General features: G+C 42.1%; 1 protein-coding gene across 2 annotated transcripts in view; it reads left to right on the forward strand.

Annotated features, from left to right (window-relative positions):
• Positions 1–16,434, forward strand: part of NIM1K (NIM1 serine/threonine protein kinase) — a 70,071-nt gene that overhangs the window by 22,048 nt on the left and 31,589 nt on the right. The window contains exon 2 of one of the 2 annotated variants that reach the window (XM_060146046.1): positions 2,888–3,009. The exons of the other annotated variant lie outside the window; for it this stretch is intronic. The gene's annotated coding sequence lies outside the window, so the exon portion shown is untranslated. The remainder of the gene's footprint in view (positions 1–2,887; positions 3,010–16,434) is intronic. 2 annotated transcript variants of the gene reach the window in all.

Here is a 16,434-nt window from a genome sequence, read left to right on the forward strand (position 1 = left end):
GGTGGGGAGGAAGGGAGGGAGAAACTCCCTGCCCTCGTCGCTCCGGGGCCGCCCGCCCGGAGCTGAGGTCCTCCGACCTTCAGACCGTGATGGAGTACTGAGATATATAGTTTCTCGGAAAGTTTGAGAAACGGAATCAATAACGTGCTCGTCGTGGGGCCCGACGGCGCGGGAGGACTCGGGCGGCTCCCCAACTGCTGCTGCGGGTTGAGCGAGAACTTCCACTACTGGGACAGCGCCGGGCCGCACACCTGCACGCTCAGGCCGCGGTTCTGGGCCCCCGTACAGGCTGTCCAGGCACAGGGTGCTTCCCACGTGCTGCCCACGTGCCCTCAAGCTGCTCACATTTCTGGTCTCAGGACTTAATGAAGCTCAGGTTCTTGATGTCTCATGGGAGAAAGAATTCAGCGAGACACAAAGTGATAGGTAAGAAGTGGATTTATTTAGAGAGAAACAGACTCCACAGACAGAGTGCCGGCCATCTCAGAAGGTGAGAGCGGCCTCCTGCAGTCATTTTAATGAAGGATTTTAAGTGGGAAAGTAATATCTACATTTTAGAAAGATCCTGCAGGCGGTCTCCTGGAGAATAAAGTTGACTGGGCAAGACAGGAAGTCGAAAAGCCCACTAGAAGGCTGTTTCAGCCAACTAGGTACCAGGTGGGATTGACACCTTTAAAGACCATCACCTTCATCCCCCACATGCAATTCAAAATTTAAGCAAAGCTAACCATAAGATAAGAATAATAGAACCCAAGTTCTGATTTTTCTTATGATGATTGTTTAGATGCATTGAAAAAATTATGTCAAATATCAAAATATTTTAAGACTTCTATTGCCTCTTCTCTTTGGTGCCCTGGTCTGCTGGTGCCCTAAAGCATGTGCATCGCTGTGTCTTGTGGGATCCAGCCTGCCCAGTACAGGCAGTGGTCAGGATGATGGGTAAAAAGACTGGGGTGGTTTGAAGTGGGAGAATCAACAGGACTGAGTGATGGATGAGGGGAAGAGAGAAGCCAGGGACGGCGCCGAGACTTCTGACTTGGGTGGCAGGGTCGTGCCCTGCCTTTGGATTTCTGCTGCTCATCATGGCTGACATTTGGCCGTGGCCCCTCCCAGGCAGGCACCCTTCCAGCATCTGTTCCCTCTGCAGAGTGCCTCCATCCTTTGCACTTAGTCCAGGCTCCAACAGGTTATTTTAAAATGCCCTCATTCGAGGGCCCCCAATAAATCCCTCACAGACTTTAAAATCCTCAGGACCAGATTCAGCCTCTGACATAACCACCGTTTCAGCACAGCTCTGTCATGAGACTCCTGACACAACCTTGGCTCGGATAGGAGGGCTCAGCAGGGGCCCCCGTTCCTTTCACCCATCTCTCATCCTCCCCTTGTAGGTGGCTCCTCTGTGCAAAGGTAACCTGGTCCCCTTACTTGCTCTGGAACTGTGGCTCAGTGATAGAAGGAGAAGATGCAGCCTGTGGAGACACAGCTTTATCCTGATGACATGCATCATGTCATCAGCCACTGCCAGCCCCCAAATCTGTCTGGGAACAAAAGGCCCCAGGCAGCCGCTAAATATATCTCTGGGATTGTTTCTGAATATTCTGAAATATCCATAACTCAGTTGGGAAGAGAATTCCCCCCATGATCCTGGGACTAGAGTTCATCATACTGTTTTCTTCGGGATTCCCAAAGCCCTACCTCTGAGAGAAACAAAAACAAGTGCAGGGTGCACACCAGCTAATATTCTCCATGAGGGCTTTAACTCCCTCTTCGTGTTCCTCCAGGCCTGGTGTCAGATACTGGCCCCATAGTGCCCTGTATCGTTTTCATCACCAAGATTGGAGCACCCCCTTCTGCCTGGGGGTGTATTCTACAGTCAGTTGGTAATTATGTCACCATTTCAACCACTTGACACAAAGTGCCAGGTTTCATTTCTTTCCAAGTCACCCTACTTCTGAACTCACAACTCTGGAAAATCTCAGCTTTGGAATGCTGGACTAGACCATGCCACGTGGGTAGGCCAGTTTACTGTATCAGAGATGAGTTACTTTTACATACACAGTCACCAGAGAGAGGCCGTGTTCCCCAGAAATCGGTGGAGGTAAATGTATACTTTTAGTCCTTAAGCCAAGAAAATCGCTGTCATAATCATAAATAGTCCAAATAGCGACAACAACAAAAGCACACGCTGAAGTATACAGGGTGAAATGTGAAAGAGCTTCTTGAATTCTCCACCTCCTCCCCTATTTCATTTCCCTCCTCCTTGGCAACAGTCGGGTACTGCGCATCCAGAACTTTTCCTGCACTTTGTAGATATCTTTCCCTGTGTGTGCGTAGATGGCCACTTAAATGAAGTGACTGTTATCATGAAGCTCTCAGAGATGTGCCCATTTCATAGATCCGTACATACCCCTTATCTTTACAATGATAAATAATTCATAAAATTCAAACTAAAGTAATACAGGGCAGGGAGGAGAGGGGGAGTGTGGGCTGAGAATCACAGCAGAAATCTTGATGCATAATTCAGAATCTTTCCGTGTTCAGTCTGTGATCTTTTTGCAGTTTTATACATTCGAATAATAATAATACCTGGTCTCTAAAGCTCATGCTCTGTTTGTGGGCTGCCCCATGAGATGAGATCCTTGTTATCTACTGTCACTCACCTCCTTGGGGAAATATTTTCAGCCTGAAATACCGGGTCAATTAGCAAGCACCATGGAACAGTATGTAATTCTCAGAACTGGCTCCAGAAGCCTCCTGGCTCCCTGGTGGGTGCCCCTTAAACTGCCTCGCCAACACTGTGTAATCACTTCTTCTTCAACCAGCCCCAGATTGTTCCCGCTCTGGGGAAGAAAGCGTCTCTAATTACATTTGCCTTTCTCTTTCTCAGTCGCCAAGGTCCTCTGTGCAGATGCCTGTGCTCAGCAGTTCCTGGAGCAGCAAAGGCGCAGCCAGACAGAAGGGCCCTTCCTCTCCTTTTAGAGAGCAGTGCATTTTGCTTTTCCAAGCCAGGTAGGCCTGCGTGATCTTTGACTTCATGGCTCATGTTCCTTAATGGATTTACATTATTATTTACTATGTTACTCCATTCACACAGAAGGCCAGTTTGGTATTAATGTATGTTCTCTTCATGTAAAATCCAGAATGACTGCTTATACCTACATGATTTATGAATTTCCTGCCTCCCTAGAGGATGTTCTATTTCTCATCAAGATGAATATTTAGTTGATTTAAAAAAACAACTAATCTTTGATCCTGGTATACCTACTGGTATCGACCTATAAAGACATGTAAATACCCTTTATTACCATTTTCTTTCCCGAGAGCATTTAAAAATGTGGAGATGCTGTATTTTCTGTGGGCTAGATTGCTCTTTACTGAAGACCTCAGTAATGGTTTTCTGTGAAGTAAGTTGAGGGAACGTCCTTTATGGAAACCGGGTGGGGGGTTTTCCCTGTGTTTGCTCCTGGCTGGTTTGAGGCCAGCCTCCTATGAATTTTCTTTTATTTTATTGAAAGTTTATTTTATTTTTTTTATACAGCAGGTTCTTATTAGTTATCTATTTTATACATATTAGTGTATACATGTCAATCCCAATCTCCCAGTTCATCCCCCACCCCCCCACCCCCCCACCCCCCCGCTTTCCCCCCTTGGTGTCCATACTCCTATGAATTTTAAATTGTTCATGACAACAGAAGAAGAAAAAGCTACAGCAGCTGAGACGGCAGATATAGTAGCCATGGAGATAAAAGCGCTGCTTTTTTCCTTCTGGGATGCAAAATTTGTGTTTGAATGTGAATGACATCTTGAGATCAATGCATTTGGTACAGTTCAGTAGTACAATAAAGAATGGTGTCAGAGGTTGGGTAGAAAGATAAGGGATCAAGGCTTAATGAATCAAGGCTTTTGGGAAGAGGTGGGCCAAAGATGAAGTATTTTGGGAACTAGGGACAAGTCATGTAATCTCTCTGGCCCTTGTCTCCTAAGCCCTAAAGTGAAGGGCTGGGAGGGAAGGACCACTGAAGTGTCCTCCGTTTCTAACATTCTGTAATTCTTTGTTCTAGCCATTTTGAACAGTGTAGGCAAAGAACAGCAGGCAAAATCTAAATAAAAGTCCGAAAGGGGAGATAGCTGTTAAGAATGCAAGCTGGAGGGACTTCCCTGGTGGTCCAGTAGTTAAGACTCTGCACTCTTCCACTGCAGGGGGTGCAGGTTCAATCCCAGGTCCGGGAACTAAGGTCCCACATGCCATGCGGCGCAGCCAAAAAACAGAAAGTGAGCTGGGATGGAAGATGTGCGCAGAAATGTGAATGGCAGAAAGGGAACAGGAATGGTCTGGAATCAGAAGGTTGTATTTAATCCAAAAATATGGTCAAGGTAGTAGGTAAAAGATTTGAAGGCAGCTGGCTGGGTAGTTTGCATTAAGTGAGTATTTTCTAGTGTAACATTTTAATTCCCTTAATTGTTTCAAATGTATTTTAACAGCTTTATTAAGATGCAATTCAAATACCATACAATTGACTCATTTAAAGTATACAGTTCAATGACTTTCAGTATATTCACAGAGCTGTGCATATTTATATCACCACAATCAGTTTTAGAATATTTTCATTACCCCTAAAAACAAATGTTGCTCTGCTTAGCCAGTGTCCCCAGCTCCTCCCTCTAAGCCCTAGCCAACCACTAATCTACTCTCTGTTGCTATAGATTTGCCTATTCTGAACACTTCATGTAAATGGGATCATACAATATACGGTCCTTTATGACTGCTTCTTTCACCTACCAGAATGTTTTCAAGGTTTGTCCTTGCTGTACATATGTCAGTACTTCATTTCTTTTTATTGATGAATAAAAATAAATTAAATAAATAAATAAAATAAAAATCATATAAATGAATAATTATAACAATATGTTGTTTTATTTTTAACATATAAAGATACAATATTTGTAACAATAATAGTACAACAAAGAGGAGGAGGGAATGGAGCTATTTTATTTATCCATTCATCAGTTGATCGATATTTGGGTTGTTTCTACTTTTTAGCTATTATGAATTATGCTGCTATGAACATTTGTATATAAGTTTTTGTGTGGACATGTTTTCATTTCTCTAAGGTATATACCTAGGAGAGGAATTGCTAGTTTATGAGATAACTATATTCAACTGTTTTAAAAACTGACAGATTGTTTTTCAAGGCGCTGCACCATTTCACATTCCCACCAGCAGTGTATGAAGTTTCCAGTTCCTCCACATCCTCTCTAACACTTGCTATTACCTGTCTTTTTTATTCTAGCCATCCTAGTGGATGTGAAGTGGTATCTCATTGTGGTTTTGCATTCCCTGATGGCTCATGATGTTGAGCATCTTTATATGTTTTTAGTGGCCATCTGTATATCTTCTTTGGAGAAATGTCTATTTAGATCCTTTGCCCATTTTTATTATTTTTATTTATTTATTTATTAATAAATTTATTTATTTACTTTTGGCTGCGTTGTGACTTCGTTGCTTCACCCAGGCTTTCTCTAGTTGTGGCAAGCAGGGGCTACTCTTCGTTGCAGTGTGCGGGCTTCTCATCTCGCTGGCTTCTCTTGTGGAGCACGGGCTCTAGGCGCACGGGCTTCAGTAGTTGTGGCATGCAGGCTCAGTAGTTGTGGCTCACAGGCTCTAGAGCGCAGGCTCTGTAGTTGTGGCACACGGGCTTAGTTGCTCCGCGGATGTGGGATCTTCCCGGACCAGGGCTCGAACCCATGTCCCCTGCATTGGCAAGCGGATTCCTAACCACTGCACCACCAGGGAAATCCCCTTTGCCCATTTTTAATTGGGTTATTTGTCTTTTTATTTGAGTTATTTTTTGTGTTATCTTTTTATTTTTAATTGAGTTATTTTATTTATAGATTCTCGACACAAATCTTAACACTAGACCATCAGGGAACTCCCAGAACCTAGTTTAAATTTATACTAACTCAATTTTAGTGAAATCAAGAAACTTTACTCCTTTATAGCTCCATTCCCTCCTCCTCTTTGTTGTACTATTATTGTTATAACTATTGTATCTTTATATACTAAAAATAAAACAGCATATTGTTATAATTATTCATTTATATGATTTAATGTCTTTTAAAGAAGCTGAGAGAAGAAAGGATAGCAAGTGTAGATAGACTTGAGGATTATTACAAACCCCTTGAGTGAAGAAATCCTCTCTACTTTGTTTCATTATCATATCCCCTGCACCTAGAACAGTGTTTGTCACATAGTAGATGCTCATTTAATATATAAATGAATGAATAATGATCTCCATACAGACAATCAATGAAGTCCCAGAGAGAGACAGTCCCAATAAGATGTAGAGATGAGTAATGAAGAGATTAAGATTAAGAGAATAAGTTTGCGTGACTTGTGTGTATTGGGGGAGAGGTAATAATCATAATGAGAAGAAGTGAGAGTGTCTTTCTTATTCAGTGCCATATGTGTCTGAGGCTTAACACGGTGTTGGCACATAGCAGATGCTCAATAAATGTTGAATGAATGAATGATGCATCCTATGGCTGGTGCAGATCTTGGAGGATGAGGCAAGAGAGTTTCAGTCTTAGAAGTCCCTGTGTTGGGACTTCCCTGGTGGTCCAGTGGTTAACACTCTGTGCTTCAAATGCAGGGGGCCCAGGTTCGATCCCTGGTCAGGGAACTAGATCCCGTTTGCCGCAACTAAGATCCCGCCTGCCGCACCTAAGACCTGGCGCAGCCAAATAAATAAAATATATTTTTTTAAATAAAGAAGAAGTCCCTGTGTTCCCCAAATGAATACAATCTCTGTCTCTTCTCAGTGCCTCTGGCTCTAAACTGGTGCTTCTCCTGGGGTCTCACCTTGTGTCCCACATCCCCACTGGACTGCCTGGACCACCTGCTCCCTTTGTGGGTCCTAAGCAGGATGTCCAATTACTGAAGGATAAGAAGTGCAAGCCTATTGGTTAAGACTGAGCAGAGGGAAGACAGAATAAATTTATCATTAACCAAGCTGGTAGGGTGGAGGGTGGGCAGTGAGAAGGGGAAGAAGAAAATTATTAGTGATTGGCGGAGGCAACTGAGAGAAAACCTGTGATCTCCTACATTTGTATACTCATTCATTCACCCACAACATTTATTGAAAGCTTGCATAGAACAAAGTGTTCAGCTTTCCTTATGCCAAATATTAAGTCCTAGACATAAAAAATTACTGTATTGTAAAAACATTCTGGAAATAACTATATAGCCCGCTGTGGTGGTGAAGATGAGCCCCGAGACTGGAGCCTCCCTGCCTGGGCTTGAATCCTGGATGGGTGGAGTCGCCTGACCTCCCTTTCTGTAAAACCGAGAATTCATGTAAGGATTAAATGGTTAATACACATAAAGCACCTAGAATAGTGCCCACCCCATCGTATGTATTATATTATGTAAGAGCTAACTATTATTATTGATGTAATAATTGTTATCAAACAAAGACTAGAATAGTTGAGATTATCAGTAAATTTCAATACAAGTTTAGACTTCCCATTTTCCATACTACATATCTATCTAGGCTTCTCCTTAGTAGCAGCCAATTAATTATGTATATATGTATTTATTTATTTTACAGCTTGAGCGAATGAGAAGCAACAACTCTCTTCTTATATATATTTATTTCATTTTGTTATGTGGTTACTGTGGTAAAGAGCTGTTTTCTACCTCTGAAAAACCGGCTTTACTCCAGAGGTTACCAAAACAGAGAGGAGCCCCCTGGATGGATAATTCAGAGGGCAGGAAAGCAGTTGCTTTTCTTTCAAATTAGGTTGATCTGAATGAATTCCTGCCTGAGATTTCAAAGCCATGGCAGATCAATGGGCTCAGGAATCAAAGACACCAAAGGTGATGTTTCTAATGTAAATGTATGAGCCATTCAAAACACTAATTAATGACTGTTCCTAGCTGGTTGTATCATGTAAAAGAGCAGCGTCATGAAAGATTCTTTTTTAAGGTTTAAAAAAAAATCTTTAGATTAGAAAGATACAGTAGAAAGGTTGGATGTTTATTTCCATCGCTGAATGCAAGAACCGCCCCTTCCCCCCTACTCCCCTATTCCCCATAAGTGTTCCACAACCCACTTGCATTGCTTGGACCCTTAAAGTTCACTTGTACAATTAAGATTTGTCTTACTGTAGAACTGCAGGGTCCCTTCCAGTCAATTTTCTCAGTTGAAACATAGAACACACTTTAAACACCGAACATCGGTACCCAATGTGCTTATCTCAGCAGCAGATCGCCTATTTTAAGCCAGGCACGCACAGTGAGTGTCCAGGTCGTTGGAGCCTTAGTAAACTCATCATGTGGAGAGGGGGTTTTGGGCACATAATAGGTGTTTAATAAATGTTTGCTAAATGAATGAATGATGGTGGTGATGGTGAGCTGAAAATACATTTATCATAAATAGGAGTCTTATCTAGATTTTTCACCCTGAATGATCCCAGACAAGTCATTTAACCAGATCATTTCATGCCTTGGTTTCCATGTCTTTAAAAGAAAGTATTGATATAATTAGTGGTTTTAGGAGTAGACTAGAGCTATGTTAATTCAAAATAATTACACTGAAGACTTCTACTGCCGAACTCACCTGGTTACAGCAAGGAGCAGGGAAGCAGTCTAAACATCAGGTTATACATTTGTCAACACAGTCTTACACTGGTCGTCAGGAAAGTGAGCACTCGTTCTTATTTGGCCTGAGGTGCCTTCCAGGGAGGGATGCTATCAGGTAAAACAAATAACAGTGGACATGCAGCTACACAATTATTTATCCTCATTAACTATCCAAAGTAAGAGGAAGAAATAACACATTTAAGTAAAATGGTCACATTATATATCATCCAAACAATGACACTTTTTTTTTTTTTTTTTTTTGCGGCACGCGGGCCTCTCGCTGCTGTGGCCTCTCCCATTGCGGAGCACAGGCTCCGGACGCGCAGACTCAGCGGCCATGGCTCATGGGCCCAGCCGCTCCGCGGCATGTGGGATCTTACCCGACCGGGGCACAAACCCATGTCCCCTGCATCGGCAGGCGGACTCTCAACCACTGCGCCACCAGGGAAGCCCCAATGACACTTTTGAGAATAAAGAAAGGAGGTAATATTAATCACATTGGGAAACGCATGGACAGTATTAGGCAAACCAGAATGTACAGTCAGCCTGGGTCTATGCCATGTCCAGAAGCAGTCTCAAGTGTGCAGGATCAATTTTGCCCTTTTTGAACTAACTAAAAATTTTCCCTTCCTGACCTCACCGTTTGCCTGTGATAGAACTCTCAATCCTCTTAAGATCTACGGTAGATCACTTGTAGCTTCAGCTTATTTGCTAGTTACAGCATCTGTGTTTCTCATTATAAAATCATTAGCATTACCTAGGCAACTAAGAATGAGGCATATGCCTTCTGCTCCATTTGGTGAAATTCTTCCTCTGTTTTTAGCTAATTTCCTTATGTGAGTGTTCTACTGTTATTCACACCTTATTTTGTCTGATTTTCTACAGGTCCTGGTGCCCTGTACACATTCTCCTAAATTTGCTGACTACACGTTTCAGTTCTACTAGTGAATCTTGATAACTTTTCTTCCTCCTATAAGATAGATTTCCCCTCTAACTAGCACTGCCCACTCAATAGTCGTAGGATATTGACACCTCAGCTGGCTGTACCCGCTAGAATATCCATGTATTCTGGTGGAAAAGAGCCAGATCTTTTATACATTTGCTCAACAAATATTTAATTGAGCTCTTATTGTGTGCCAAATACTGTTTAGAGTCCTGGATGTATAATCTAGTCTTTGATCTGTCTGCTGGTTTTCTTAATGGTATCTTTTGATACCCGTAAATTTTAAATGCTGATAAAGTCAAACTTATCAAATTTTTTTTCCCTCTTACTGTTTGTGTTTTTTGTATCCAGTCAAAAAAACTTGCCCTACTTCAAAGTCCTGGAGATATACTTCTAGAAGCTTTATGGTGTTAGGTTTTATGTTTAAGTCAATGACATATCTCAGATTAATTTTTGTGCCTGGTGTGGGCTAAAGGTCAAGGTTCAACTTTTATTTACACAGACATCCAGTAGATCCAGCACCATTTGTTAAAAAAGACTGGCCTTTCCCCACTGAATTGGCTTGGCGCCTTGGTGGAAAATCAATTGACCGTATATATGGGTCAATTCCTGGACTCTCTTTTGATTTTTTGGTCTATCCTTACACACTGTCTCAATTACTGTAGCTCTTATGAATATAGTCTGTATAAGTCAAATATGATCACTACCCTGAAGGAGCTTACAATCTGATTTATGAGAGAGACAGTCAACATAGAAGTCATAATAGTACAAAGAGGTGGAGAAAATCACAGTGCTAGCTACAGATGTTGGAAGTACAAAAGAGAACTCCACCTGGTTTAGGTGTGTAGGTACACAAGCTACCTGAAGGAGGTAACACCTAAAATGATCCTTAAGGGATCAGTAGGAATTTGCAGAGGAGTAGGTCTGGTGCCCTCCAGTAAGAGTGAGAAGACCAGTGTGGCTGGGTGGAGTGAGTGAGGTGGAGATTGGAAGAGATGACATCAAAGAAGAAGGGGATCACATTGGGCTGAGCCTTGAAGGCCATTTTAAGGGTCTTAGCTTTTACTCTGAGTGAGAAGGGAAGCCATCCAAGGGTTTTGAGTAGAGAAGTGACATGATCTGACGTCTTTTAGAAGGATCTTCCTGGATGCTCTGTTTGAAACAGACGATGTCTGAGCTGGTCTCCGAGCTTCTATCTTACCTGGCTGGTGGGTGCCAGATAAAACAGAAGCTCTGAGACCAGCTGCAGAGACTGTAACTATAATCCAGTCAAAAGCTGTTGGCGGCTTGGACTCAATGGTAATACTGGGATGACTGTGGTTTGGGTAATAATGGGATAAAGGGATTGTGTTCTGGATATATTTTGAAAATAGAGCCAGTGAGATCTGCTGACAGATTGAACATGAGATATAAGATAAAAAGAGGAGTCCAGGTTTTCGGCTTCAGCTAGAAGGATGTGTTGCCAGTCCCCAGTATGTGAGAGCAAGTCTGGAGAAGAAAGTCAGAAGCTTGGTTTTCCTACTTTAGAGTAAATATGAGAGATTGCTACCCAAAGTACGAGCCATTTTCCCTACAGAGAAACCAGGTGGAGATAAAGTCATCATGTGAGTCGTCAAGCCCAGTGTGAGCAGCACTGTCCTAGGTGGTGGGGAACCTAGGGGAATGGACGTGACCCCCGCACGCGAACCCTGCTCTTGAGGAGAGCTGCGAGGGGGCTTGATTCACACAAATGAAATGGAAGAAATGTGAAGTCAAGGACCAGACTGTGGATGCAGATCTCAGGTGCCACAGGAGAGTGGCAGTGTGGTCAGGAGTACTTCAAGTATGCTTCTAGAAGGAAATGGGAAAGAAGCCATCTTCACAGGTTGGGGAAAACTTAGAGAGGAAAAGGCAAAACTGTGGTGCTAAGCAGGAACCACTAGAGACACAGATATTCTAGGCCTGGCTGGAAGGGTTGTCAGAAGGATTTCTAAAATTTGGTTCCTGGCCCATAGTAGGCACCTGAGAAAGAATAGCTAGTAGTACGTGTTATATGGGGGGCATAATGGAGATAAAATTATGAGTCAAACTTCCTGAGTTCAGCCCCACCCCCATGTCAACACCTACTCCTTTGATGCCCTTTGCCCTTTCTCCCTTCCTAGGTTGTCTTCTAATACCTCTATTAGAAACCTTCAAATCTGGCTTTCTGAATTGTTTGTGAGGGGGAAAGGGAATTCGACTATCCTATGTCAGCAGGTTCATGCAGGCTTATGGGGTTTTAATCATTTCACTTGTGTGAAGACTACAAAGTTCCAGAGGGGGGCAATGTGACTCTTGGACTTCCGGAGGGCTTTCTTTTCCTACAAATGCTTTGGAATTCATCCCCTTGTCCCCTGCCACCAGCACCCCTCACGTACCTCCACTGCTGGGTAACTATTTAAGAATCCTCAGATGTGTTTCTTGTAGGATGTAAAGGGATCACTTATGATGGATGGGAGGATCTTAGTAAAGGTTTCAAATTTTACTTGAAATTTGAATTTTTTATGATGGTGAAAGTAAGAGCTTTTATTCTGAAATGCTGCCCTCCTCCATGACTGTAGCGCTGCAGCCCTCCTGCCATGATAGACTTTCTTGAGTTCTGCTCAAAGAGAAAAAAATGTTTTTTCGAACACCCCCTATGGCCATCACTCAAACATTGCTCCTGCTTCTTAGTGAACACACTACATTAGAGTTGAAGAAAGTTATAAGGCAGCAGAAGAGCAGTGTCTGCTTTGACTTGCAAATATTTTTAATCCCTTAAAAATAAACCACGAGCTGCAAAGAGGCATGAGTGTTCCTGTACTGTGTTTCCTAAATTAGTTATTCCTGAGGAGATGTAGGATACATTTTGTTTTTCTGCTCAGGGCCACCTGCTTGTGATTCAACCCATGGTTTCGTTCTGTACCTTAATGCCATTCCTTATTTGTATGGAGGCAACCATGCTCCCTCAGAAGAGCTGGGAAGATCTGTGTTTTGGAAATGAATTATAACTGAGATTCATATCTTTATGGGGAAGGGCCTGAGTTTCTGCCATGTTGCTTCTGGAACTTGACCCCATTCTCTTCCTCATGTGTTTGAAATTCCTGGTTTCACATGTTGTAAGGTTAACTTAAATATACAATCTCCACGCTCTTGGAGGGCAACTTTAAGGGCAACTTTCTTAATTTCAGTTGGCCTTAGTTTTGTTTTTCATTTTAATCTGTGAAAAGGAAGTGACAGTACCTTACCTCACAGGGTGGCCATGTCATTCATCCATTCATTCACTTATTCATCCATTTCACTGTTGTCTGTGGTAAAATACCTAGCATTATAAAATTACAAACATTATATTTTTGATCTAGTAGATTTTAACAAATTTTAAAATTGCATTCTAGAAAAATTTAATACAGATACAAAAATGGTGCAAAGAACGTTATAAACCTCCATGTGCTCATCACCCAGCTTCAAAAATGATCAATTCAGGGCTTCCCTGGTGGCACAGTGGTTGAGAGTCCGCCTGCCGATGCAGGGGACATGGGTTCGTGCCCCGGTCCGCGAGGATCCCACATGCTGAGGAGCGGCTGGGCCCGTGAGCCATGGCCGCTGGGCCTGCGCGTCCGGAGCCTGTGCTCCGCAATGGGAGAGGCCACAACAGTGAGAGGCCCGCGTACCGCAAAAAAAAAAAATCAATTCATGGGTCAGTCTTGTTACATTTAAATTCCTATCATTTTCTCCACTCATTATTTTGAAACAAATTCCAGACATATTATTTTATCTAACAATCATTTTTAAAGATTAATGTTTATCCTATTAAAAACCTAATTAAAACGTTTTTAGCATTTGAAACTGCCTTTATAATTTAATCTATTTCATTTCCTTTTAAAGTACTTTATTTGATTAGAAAAAATAACTTTCAGAATACTAATAATTCTTATAAATATAATGATAAGCATACAAACAGGGTAAACCTTAAGTTCTCTTAAATATGTTCCAATGCTACTTATAAACAGTAAAATTTCCACGAAACCACCAAAGTCAATTATTCAATTCTTCATTTTAGAGTCACAAATCTATTTTGTTACTTTATTATGCCAATTTTCTTCACATTACAAGTATATAAAATACCAGTTTCCTACAGGTTCATCAAAACAAAAATATTAATAATATGGGATTTGAGTCTCTTATTAAACATTTCTGGTTTTGCTGCTAAATCTTCCCAAGGTTAAAAGATACTTAATTGAAGGAGTTCCCTGGCAGCCTAGTGGTTAGGGTTACAGGCTTTCACTGCCCTGGCCTGGTCCGGGTTCAATCCCTGGTTGGGGAACTGAGATCCTGCAAGCCACGTGGTGTGGCAAAAGAACAAAAAACAAACAAACAAAAAAAACCTTAATCACTAAGAAACTACTATGTCATCCTAGACCTCACAGAGGTGCGCCCTTCCCACCCAGCTGGCTACATTTGCGGATTAAACTCCACTACTCTGTTTTCTGTTTCATTGTATACTGAATTGTTTTCATAATATTCCTTTTGGGACCTAAATTCTTACAGCTATTTAACTGACAGTTAATTGAGGATTTTATAGCTTTATCTAACTCTGAAGTCAGAGTTGTAAGAAAATGCCAGAAAAAGATTTGTAAGAATGAATTCGATGGTGGGACTTCCCTAGTGGCACAGTGGTTAAGAATCTGCCTGCCAATGCAGGGGACACAGGTTCGAGCCCTGGTCCGGGAAGATCCCACATGCCGTGGAGCGACTAAGCCTGTGCGCCACAACTACTGAGCCTGCGAGCCACAACTACTGAAGCCCGCAAGCCTAGAGTCCGTGCTCCGCAACAAGAGAAGCCAATGCAATGAGAAGCCCGTGCACCGCAAAGAAGAGTAGCCCCCTGCTCACCACAACTAGAGAAAGCCCGCGCCCAGCAATGAAAAAAACAACGCAGCCAAAAAGTGAAGAAAGAAAGAAATTTATTAGAAAAAAAAGAAGAATGAATTCAATGGTCAAATAAACTTGGAGAACACTGAATTAAACAAAGAAACACAAACAAAAAACAGATTTTATTTGTGTGTGTTTTAAACACCAGAAGATCATGAGTTACTAATACAAATATCTAAGAAGGGTGTAATATGTACCATCCCCAGATGTATTTGACTATGGACCTATGGACTGCCGTCCCCTTTTTTTCTGATGATGTTCCTATAAAACCTAGAGCAGAATTGGCAAATTAGCAACCTGACGGCTAAATCTGGCCTGAAGGTTCAGTTTCACTAGGCCACACGGTGTTTTTAAAATATTTAAGCCACCATTTAAAAATTGAGAGAGTTGACCAAAAATTTATTGATTTCCAGTTGCCTTTAAAGAATTAAAAGGCTTGGAAAAAGTAAGCCTGCCTTCCAGCATGGCTACCCAGGCTGTTGCTGAGCCTGGGCTGCCTCGTCATGCCGGGCATGGGGGCTCCACTAAGCCCCATTGAACACCTGTACGGCCCTCCTGGGCATTTGCGTCTGTGACCTTGATGGTCAAGAGAACCTCAAGTAGGTAGAGCTCAGTGAGGGAAGAGCTGATGTAAGCCCATCAGCCTGGGTGGACTGGCCATGGATGTGAGTGTAAGCGGAATGGGGAGACCCCAGCCTCCTGGCTGGGAAAGTAGCTTGTGAGATCAAGTGGGGCAAGAGGGCGTGTCAGGAGCCGCGCTGCTGTTCCTCACTAGGGCAGAACCAGTTCACGTTCATTTTCCATTTGCTTCAAAGTTTCCCAGCTGCCACCACCCCCAACTCCCCTCCCGTGGGGTTCCTGACAAATATGCTGAGGAATAAAAAGCTCGGGCCAAAAGCTAATATGGTGCAAATAATTTTTAAATGTTAAAATAGATTTTCAAATGAAGCATGTTTGCTAATGATCTCCCCCGAGGGCCCACCATGTCTGAGGAGGATTATGTGGGCTTTGGCTGTCCTCGCCTTCTGTTTTCACACATAGAGAAAACCCAGCTATTTTCTAAGCAGCCCAGTGCCTGGCCTTGCCAACCAAGGAAGAGGTTGTCTGAGAGCCTTGCCCAGAAGTTTTGTAATTTAAACTCAGACAAAGAGAACAAAGACAAAATGGTTTTCTTTGATATTATTTTCACAGTGGGTTGCAAGTCAAGAAAATAAATGACCGAGTAAGCTCCGTTTTCTTTAATCTTATTGAATGCATTGCTATGCATCCACAGTAAGCTAATAATTAAGGACCATTCTGCCTCCTCAGAGGCTTTGATCTATAATGACACGACTCTATATTTTTGGCTGGTTGGGTTTCTAAGCTCTCATTAATTTCCATAAAAATTGGTCAGAATCAAAAGGGCAGAGAGTAAAATGACAGCAAACCATGCTTGCATCTAAGAAAAGGGAGGATTTCGTCTGCAATTAGGTATGTCATCATTTCCATTATTGCTTATTTTCAACATGATATAGTTTGATATTTTAGGACACTACTAGAAAGCAGTCCAAATATAAACTATTTATAGCAACGCCACAACGTGTAATCAGAATTTCTGTTTCCAGACATCTAAGAAAAGTCTTTAGGAAAAAAAATCCTGCAAAATAAAAATGAATATCCACAGCCACACAGGATTTATCTTGCTAGTTGGATTTTTTTCTTTTACTTTTTTTATTCTATTGGAATATGTGAGAATCTGGAGTTTTTCCTCACTCATTACTAATTTTGAAATTTCTGAGATTAGTTGGCAATTCAATTACAGTAGAAACCATATGTCTTTGTTTATTGGGAGCACAATAGTGTGAGTCTGGGAATTCTAATAATTAGATGTTGGACTTCATGAATTGATTACCCCCTTTTCTTGTCTTTTTTTCTCTATTGT

The sequence above is a fragment of the Lagenorhynchus albirostris genome, chromosome 3, assembly GCF_949774975.1.
Source record: "Lagenorhynchus albirostris chromosome 3, mLagAlb1.1, whole genome shotgun sequence".
Taxonomy (NCBI): domain Eukaryota; kingdom Metazoa; phylum Chordata; class Mammalia; order Artiodactyla; family Delphinidae; genus Lagenorhynchus; species Lagenorhynchus albirostris.